This window comes from Mirounga angustirostris, unplaced genomic scaffold, assembly GCF_029215605.1.
Source record: "Mirounga angustirostris isolate CCGP_5_RB_7025 unplaced genomic scaffold, mMirAng1.0.hap1 SCAF_6, whole genome shotgun sequence".
NCBI classification, from domain to species: domain Eukaryota; kingdom Metazoa; phylum Chordata; class Mammalia; order Carnivora; family Phocidae; genus Mirounga; species Mirounga angustirostris.
The window spans coordinates 143,773,055-143,780,787 of NW_026991714.1; the positions used below are offsets into that span (position 1 = coordinate 143,773,055).

Here is a 7,733-nt window from a genome sequence, read left to right on the forward strand (position 1 = left end):
GTGATCATAGCGATTTTATTCGGGGGAAAACTTGGGTCACTTTGACACCAAGAACCTCTGACATAGCCTGCGTGGGATGCCACCTGGCGGGGGTGGGGGGTGTTTGGTAATGGACCTTCTCTCTTCTTCACTTCCCAAGGACTCTCCCTTGGAATGCCTTTTAACCCATTGGAAACAATTCGGATTATAGAATTTAAGAAAGGCATTGCATGGCCTCAGTGGGATCTACCCTTTAGATCTCTTCTGCAGGAAACAGGGCAAATAGATGGAGGTAACTTAAGTCCATCCAGGTCTTCAGGGCTCTAAATCAGGACCCAGACCTAAGGGCCTCTTGTAGAATGTGTTTGGTCGTAACCAGACCAGTAAACTCCCTCCTGATCTATTATTGGGTGATAATTATCCAAATAGGCCTCCTTCGAATAAACCCAGGTTGCTGGAAGAAATGTAGGGCCCTCCCTAACAAAGGGGATGCTGACTCTCACTGTTCCTTCTAATAGACCCGGGTTACTCTAGCAGTATGTGGGGACTTCTCCCTCATTTCCTGGGTTAATGGCTATAACTGGAACCAACGGTCTCTGGTTAGTGTACCTCAGGGTGGGAACTTTAAGGAATATTCCCAGGCAAGCTGCTGGACATGCTCTTTGTTTGGGGGAAATTCCCTGTCTTCTCTGGCCTGATGTGGACTGTCCATTCTCCCTTGTTGGTGGGAAAACATGGTGCCTGCTCATCTGTCCGAGCTGACGAGGTTTAGAACCTGGAACCCCTTTTCATCTCCTGCTGGCAGCACCTCTCCTCTTCTGCGCCCCCACCCCTTTCCTCTTTCTGTACCACCTTGGGTGTGGCCAGCATTACTGGCTTCCTTATCATCCTCGATGCCTCCAGCATGATTGGCTCCTCTCCTCCCCTCCCCTCACTCTCCAGGAGCAAGAAGAGCATCCCCTGGACCTAACACCACCTACTCCAGATTTCCCTCCAGTGTCTCAGGTAAAAATCGATAATGGGGAACAAACTGACTTTTAAAAGCAGATCCAGGTGGAACATAGTTTGGTATTTGACTTGTTTGTTGGTTTAAGGTAGACCTGTCTCTAAAGTTATCAGCATTAAATGTGAAACTTTTATTCTACCAAGGTCTACTGAAGGTCAAATAAGCTCATGTTATCTCTGTTGCAGTTTGTTCGTAAAAAGATGACTGTAAATGGTGGTGAATTGTCTCAAGTTTTTATGGGTAATTGTTAAGGTAGCTTTCAAAGTCTTTGGTAACCTGAAACTTTCAAGTTTTGCTTGGATGATAAATAGGATTGAATTCATTGGACATCTAGGTCTTTTACAAGTAGGATGGAGTGCTAAAGCATTGATTACTGAATGTAGGTTTGTGCTTTTGATTTATTGCAGAGAAACTAAGGATATTTGAGTCTGTTGGAAAACTTTGTGCTTTGCCATCTACAGAATTCTGGTGTAGCAGTTCACAATTAGTTATTACTTAGCTTTCACTAGAGACTAAGATTTCTAAGAGTTAAAATTCTGCTAAATGTTGCTTCCCTTATTTTTTATCAGTCTTAATTATACTATATATAAGAAAGATCTAAGGAATGGGAATGTTTTTGTTGAAGGTAAAAGAAGGTAATTTTGTCCTAAATAAGACTAGTTGTTTGGAAAGAAATGGCTTGGGACAAAATCTGAATGCAAAGGGAAAGTTGTAGAAGGTTGGTTGTAGGGAAATCTTTGCAGAGGAATTTTATATGTGGTCAGGACAGACTAAGATTAAACTGAAGGGATTTTAAAAAGTACACTGGTGTAAGATTGAAATTTTGCTTTCCTCTCTGTTAAAAAGACAAAGTTTTCTTGAATTATTGGTCTGCTCTTGATAAGAAAATGTAAACAAAGGGTTTTTTTCCTCCTTTGTCTGCCCAGAAAACCAGTTTCGATGTTTTGTCTTTATCAGGTCTTTGATCACTTAGTTAAAACTTCTCAATGTTAATGGAGCTAAGTTTTGCTAGCAACTGTATAACCCTACATATTTGCCTTTGGAATCTCTTACTGTCACCTTGGTTAAATAAAAATAAGTTTGTAATGATCTGTAATCTATTTAGGCATATGCTATAACTTTCTGGGGTTTGTTTTAACTTCCCAAGATTTAAATTGTAAATGAAGTCTCTTTGACTCTTTTAGGCCTTTTTATTTGGTATGTTAAGTTACTCTGGAAGCACTGTTAAACAAATAATAAGCTTTAGATTGTATTGCTTGGGTAAATGTTATAACTATTCTAGAGATGATATGCAATTCCTAAAGTTGTAATATGTTCTTATATAAGGTCATCACTTGATATTTTGATTGAGTGTTATGTGTCACAGAAATAACCGCAATTTCCTTGTCAATTGCATCATAATCAGATAGTTAACAGGGTCCATTTCTGAGTTCTCAGCATTTGTAATTGTTCTTATTCTCTTGCAAAATGAGTTTCATCTTCAAGGAGATTCATTATAAAGGACTTTAGGACAAACACAGGTATTTGATATCTTTAAGATCAAACTTAAAATGGGTAAAAATTTCCAGAACTAACTAAAGCTGCATTCAAACTGAACAAGAATAGTAACATGGGACAAAGCGAATTGGGAAAAATGATTATAGTTTTTTTGTTTGTTTTATGACTCTTGTTTGAAACATTGTTGGTTCTCTAAATTTTGTTCTTTCAGATTAAGGAAACTTTCCCTTAAGTTATCTATGACTTACAGAAATGTGATGAAGTATTCACTTGTGAACAAATTGAAGCATTTAATTTTTCTCTCTACCTGAACTCTCTGAAATTCAAAAGGTCTCAGTAAGTATTCTTTCTTCCATGGCACTCATAGTCATTTGCATAAATTCAGTAAGAATCTGTTCTCCTTGTAACAAGACACCATTGGAAACTGGTTATTTTTACCAAGGCTTTGACTGGAATGTCATATTTGAGAGATCTGCACAGACTCAGATATGACCAAACAGCTTTAAGGAATTGGGGTTGACTTTATGAAACATGGAACCATAAAGTCCCCTGGAGATGTTGGCCTGATCCCTTGCTTACAGAGTTCCCAGCAGTCTCACCAGGTGAGTAAAGAATGTCCCTTCCTGGCAAGTGCAGGAACCTCAGGATATATTGGGGACCTCGTAAAGTGGCATTTGCCCAAATCTACAGGTATTGCAGGCATGTCTGATGGCGAGCACTTGGCTTGGTTTCTGGCCTTGAGAGGCTACTAAAAGTTCAATCTAGATTCCTTATGAAAAGTTCCAGCAAAGCCGATCTGAAAAGCTCCGTTTGGCCAATTGCTATTCTTGCTGAGCTTATGTAAATAGGCCAAGTTTGTTAAAACTGGACTTGTTTTACAAACAAATTAGTCCTGATTTGGCTATCTCTGATTAAAAATGAGGGTTTATAGAGAGAAAATGTTTCAGTAACACATCTTTGTAGATACTAAATTTTAATACTATTATAAACTAGGCTAGATCCTGAATGCCAGTTTCCTCAGATATTTGGCTATGGCTCTCCAACTAAGGTTTCCAATCTTCTTCCATTCTCTTGACTTAGTCATTAAAAAGTAAAGCTGCCTTTTTTCCTAAAACCCTAAAAACTGATGCTAGACAACTTGAGGTAAACTTCAGAGAAATTGCCACAATAGCTCATGTATAGACTGACATCTTATTTCTTACTCTGGGAGGATAACAACAGGACCCCATGGGCATAGGATTATTTAAACAACTGGAAAATGAGATAGATTCCCCAAGCCAGCATCTTGACCAATTCTTATGGCTGGGATAATGAAATTTTTCCTTAAAAGCCAGAGCATACCCCACTCCACAGGGTTAACTATGGACTTGCGGAGATAATGGATGACCCCACTTTCTTTAGGATTGGATTGCATGATGCACTCGGGGATGCCCTTAACCTCTTAAGACAAGTCTTCTCCCATGAGCCAGTGATTCCTTGTATTTAGGATATTGTTAAGGCTAGATCTCAAACATAGGGGGCTTCTTGATGGTTTTATCCCTAAGCCATATTTATCCTGAAAGCCACCTCTGAGCGTAAAATTGCAAGTAGCGGCTTTAGCTGAGCATACAATGACCACCTTTAACTAAGCCTGACATGCAGTCACCCACAAATCAGAAGGTGGCCCTCCAAAACTGAAGAGCCCTTGATAACCCTGACTACAGTACAGGGAGGCCCAGTATTAGATGGCTGGCTCCTAATGGGACCCACTGTCTATGTGGCTCTAACTTGTGTCTAGAACTTCCCCCAGGCTGGAAAGGCCGCTGGACTCTGGGTTTTGCCTGGATGCATGGACACATTAAAGCCATTACCAACCCAGCCAATCTTCCATATTTAAAAAAGTAGTGGACATGTTTTGTGTTACATTGGTAGGACCGCCTAGCATCCATCTTTGTTCCCTCTTTGAGACTGGAGGGTGTTTGGCACGTGGAAGCTCTTAGTAAGTTCACGGTCAAAGCCCTGAATGACGCTCGAAATAGCATTTCTCTATTAAATACTGAGGTAACACAAATGTGTAGAGCAGTTTTACAAAACAGAATGGCATTAGATGTTTCAGCTGCTGTACAAGGTGAAATGTGTACTATCATAAAGACAATGTTGTGTACCTTCCAGACTGTCACAGGAATATTTCTGGGTTTCTGACATGAATACTCAAATGGGTGCTTTAAACGATCTTTCCTTTAGTGATTACTTAAGATTCCTAGACTGGAGGAAAATTATGGTCCACTGTCAAAGGTCTTTTATTCAGGCTTCTCTTTCTCCTCATAATATTAACCTTATTTTCTTATTTTCGGTGTTTCCCTGTCTGGTGCCAAGACTCCTTCACTGCCAGAACTTCCAGCTGATAGATGATCTGTTCTACTCAAGGAGGTTCATCTATGTTGTCCGTGTTGGATTCAGCTGCCTTCCCCTTTCGTAACTCCCCTCTACATTTCCTGACTGAACAATGTTGACCCGTAGGTAGGGATATCTCTATGCCCCTATTCAGCAGGAAGAAGTTACAGAAGAGGAGACCTTCTGCCCTCAGCAACCTTAAAGATTTAAAGGTCAACATTGTTCAGGGGGAATGATGTGGGAAACAAAGGCAGAAGGAAATGTAGATAAAATCTAATGTCCTTATAACCTGCAGCCCATTGACAAATACTTGAGGCAGGCAGAGTATAATGCTCCTCCAGGAAGCTCCCAACTGTCTTGATGTTAATGCCTTGCTAGAGGGAAAAACAAACTTGGGTGGACAACAGCAAGGCCTCCAGTAGCCTGTGAATCTTTAGCATATGAAAATCCTTTTGGAACTTCCCTTATCTTTATATACTTTGGGGTTGAGGGAAGTAATCAGTTGCTCCTCACAATCCTGGGGCAGCAGCTGCTTCTGCCCACGGGTCCTATCCTCATGCTTTAATAAAACCACCATTTTGCACCAAAGATGTTTCAAGAATTCTTTCTTGGCCATCTCTGGACCCCACCCACCTCACCTACATTTCAAAACTGTGTGTTTTAATATTTTAACTAGTTTTTAACGTGTACGAATGTCCACTCTAAGTGTGGTGTGAAGTTAATATTCTTTTTTTTTTTTTAATTTTTTTTTAAATTTTATTTATTTATTTGACAGAGAGAGACACAGCGAGAGAGGGAACACAAGCAGGGGGAGTGGGAGAGGGAGAAGCAGGCTTCCCGCGGAGCAGGGAGCCCGATGCAGGGCTCGATCCCAGGACCCTGGGATCATGACCTGAGCCGAAGGCAGACACTTAACGACTGAGCCACCCAGGCGCCCCTCTTTTTTTTTTTTTTTTTTTAAAGATTTTATTTATTTATTTGACACACAGAGAGAAAGCACAAGTAGGCAGAGGGGCAGGCAGAGAGAGAGGCAGAAGCAGGCTCTCCACTGAGCAGGGAGCCCGATGCGGGACTCGATCCCGGGACTCCAGGATCATGACCTGAGCCGAAGGCAGTCGCTTAACCAACTGAGCCACCCAGGCACCCAAGTTAATATTCTTTTAAATTAGAACAAAATCACATGGGACCCAGAGTATGAATTTTCCCGCCTTAGTTTTACTCTGGATGTATTTACTAAAACCTGTTCTCGGCTCCCTCTGCTAATGAGAGTGACTGCTGTCTGTGCTTCTTTATAAACAAAAGAAAGCTCTATGTGAGAGTGCTAGTGTGGATCTTGCTGGAAATGGATGGGCAAAGGGACTGCTGGTGGCACCTGACTCTCCTTGCCTGCCACACGGTCAAGTTGCAAGGATTCTGCCCCCGCTGTAGCGGACAGAGTTCTTAGTTCTGGGCTTAGAACATGGCAGCCAGGTTATGCTTGGCTTTTAGATCTAGAAGGGAATGAGAAGTTCCAGTTCTTTTAATAATCTGATGTTCTCTTAATACCAACAGCAAATTCAGACATTTTTTGCCTGCTCTGTAAAGATGGATCTGGATCCTTTAAGTATTTTTCCTGAGCCAGCCGACCCTGACGTTTTGTCCACAGAGGCTGGTGGAGAGACCGTGCGGGAGGAAAGGGTTTTGCCCCCCTGGATCTGGAGTGCTTGCTTGGCAGTCTCCTGCAGCACGTGCAGCTTTCTCCAGCATCCACCAAGCTCCTGCAGTGTTGGCACCTTCTCCAGCTCAGCTCTGTAGCACGCAGTGGCTGGGGGCTTCCCAGGCACTCCTCCTGGCTGGTTTTGTAGCCGAGGGGCTTGGACTCTGCCACTCTTAACAGCCAGCAGCTTCCCCAACACCTGTCCTCACAGGAGTGCCTCTGGGGAGACCCCTCCCCAAGAACAGGTTTTCCCAGCACTCTAGAAGACCCCCACCAGTGTCTCCTGCCCTTCATTCAGCCCAGCTCTGCCCTTCCTAACAAGGTCAGATCTCTGCCCTCAGGGTGAGCTGGGGAGGACGCTGTGTCTCCTCTAGAAGTTGTGGCTTCTTACATCTGTTCTTCCTGTAGTCTTGAAACTTCCTTTCAATTCTTATTTGCTGCTCCCTTGTAAATCTAACTGCTTTATCGTTACCTTTTTTACATTAACCTCTTACTATTCCAATTACTGAATGATTTCTCTCTCCTGATTATACTCCGATTGCTTTAAAAATCTTCCCAGTCAACGATTAATCTCTGATCATTTTGAAACAGATTGCTGGGAATTTGAAAAGGGAAAAAAACCAATGACAAGAGCATGGAATGGGAGGAAAACGATGAATCGACCTCTTTATTTCTCAAAGTCGTTGTGTCTGGATTCAGGTCATTTATCACAGGATGTTGTTAGTCACTTTTATTGAATTCAGATCTATAGTTGAAACCAAACAAGGGGCCAGCCAAAGATCTGTCCCTGGATTCCACCCTCTGCTCTCTGCTTAGCTCTTCCTAAGCGGCCACTGGTGCTTCCAGATTTCTGTCTCTGGCTCTGATTCTTCTCCTAGGTCCCTCAGCCCCACATCACCAGCCTCCTGTTGACAGCTGGAAAGTAGAATACAAAAACTATGGTCTCAGTTCAAATCTCTACTCTGCCACTCCCTAAGGTGACCTTGGCCTCTGTTCCCCTATCTGTAAAAGGGGGGCACAGTGCTTCTCTCCTGGAGCTCCCTTGACAATTGCATGGGCTAATAGGCATGAAGGGCTGAGAATGTAGTTGGCCCATGGTGAGCTTTGAATAAATGACTGTTTTATTGCTGGACATTTTTCATCTAAAATCTGCAATCATATTTACTCTGCTTGAATCTGAAT

General features: G+C 42.3%; 1 long non-coding RNA gene across 2 annotated transcripts in view; it reads left to right on the forward strand.

Moving 5' to 3' along the window:
- The window catches only part of LOC135364809 (uncharacterized), a 261,232-nt gene that overhangs the window by 218,016 nt on the left and 35,483 nt on the right, over positions 1-7,733 (forward strand). The window contains exon 1 of one of the 2 annotated variants that reach the window (XR_010412596.1): positions 2,744-2,818. The exons of the other annotated variant lie outside the window; for it this stretch is intronic. This is a non-coding gene — a long non-coding RNA (uncharacterized LOC135364809). Of the gene's footprint in view, positions 1-2,743; positions 2,819-7,733 lie in introns of those variants that run through there. 2 annotated transcript variants of the gene reach the window in all.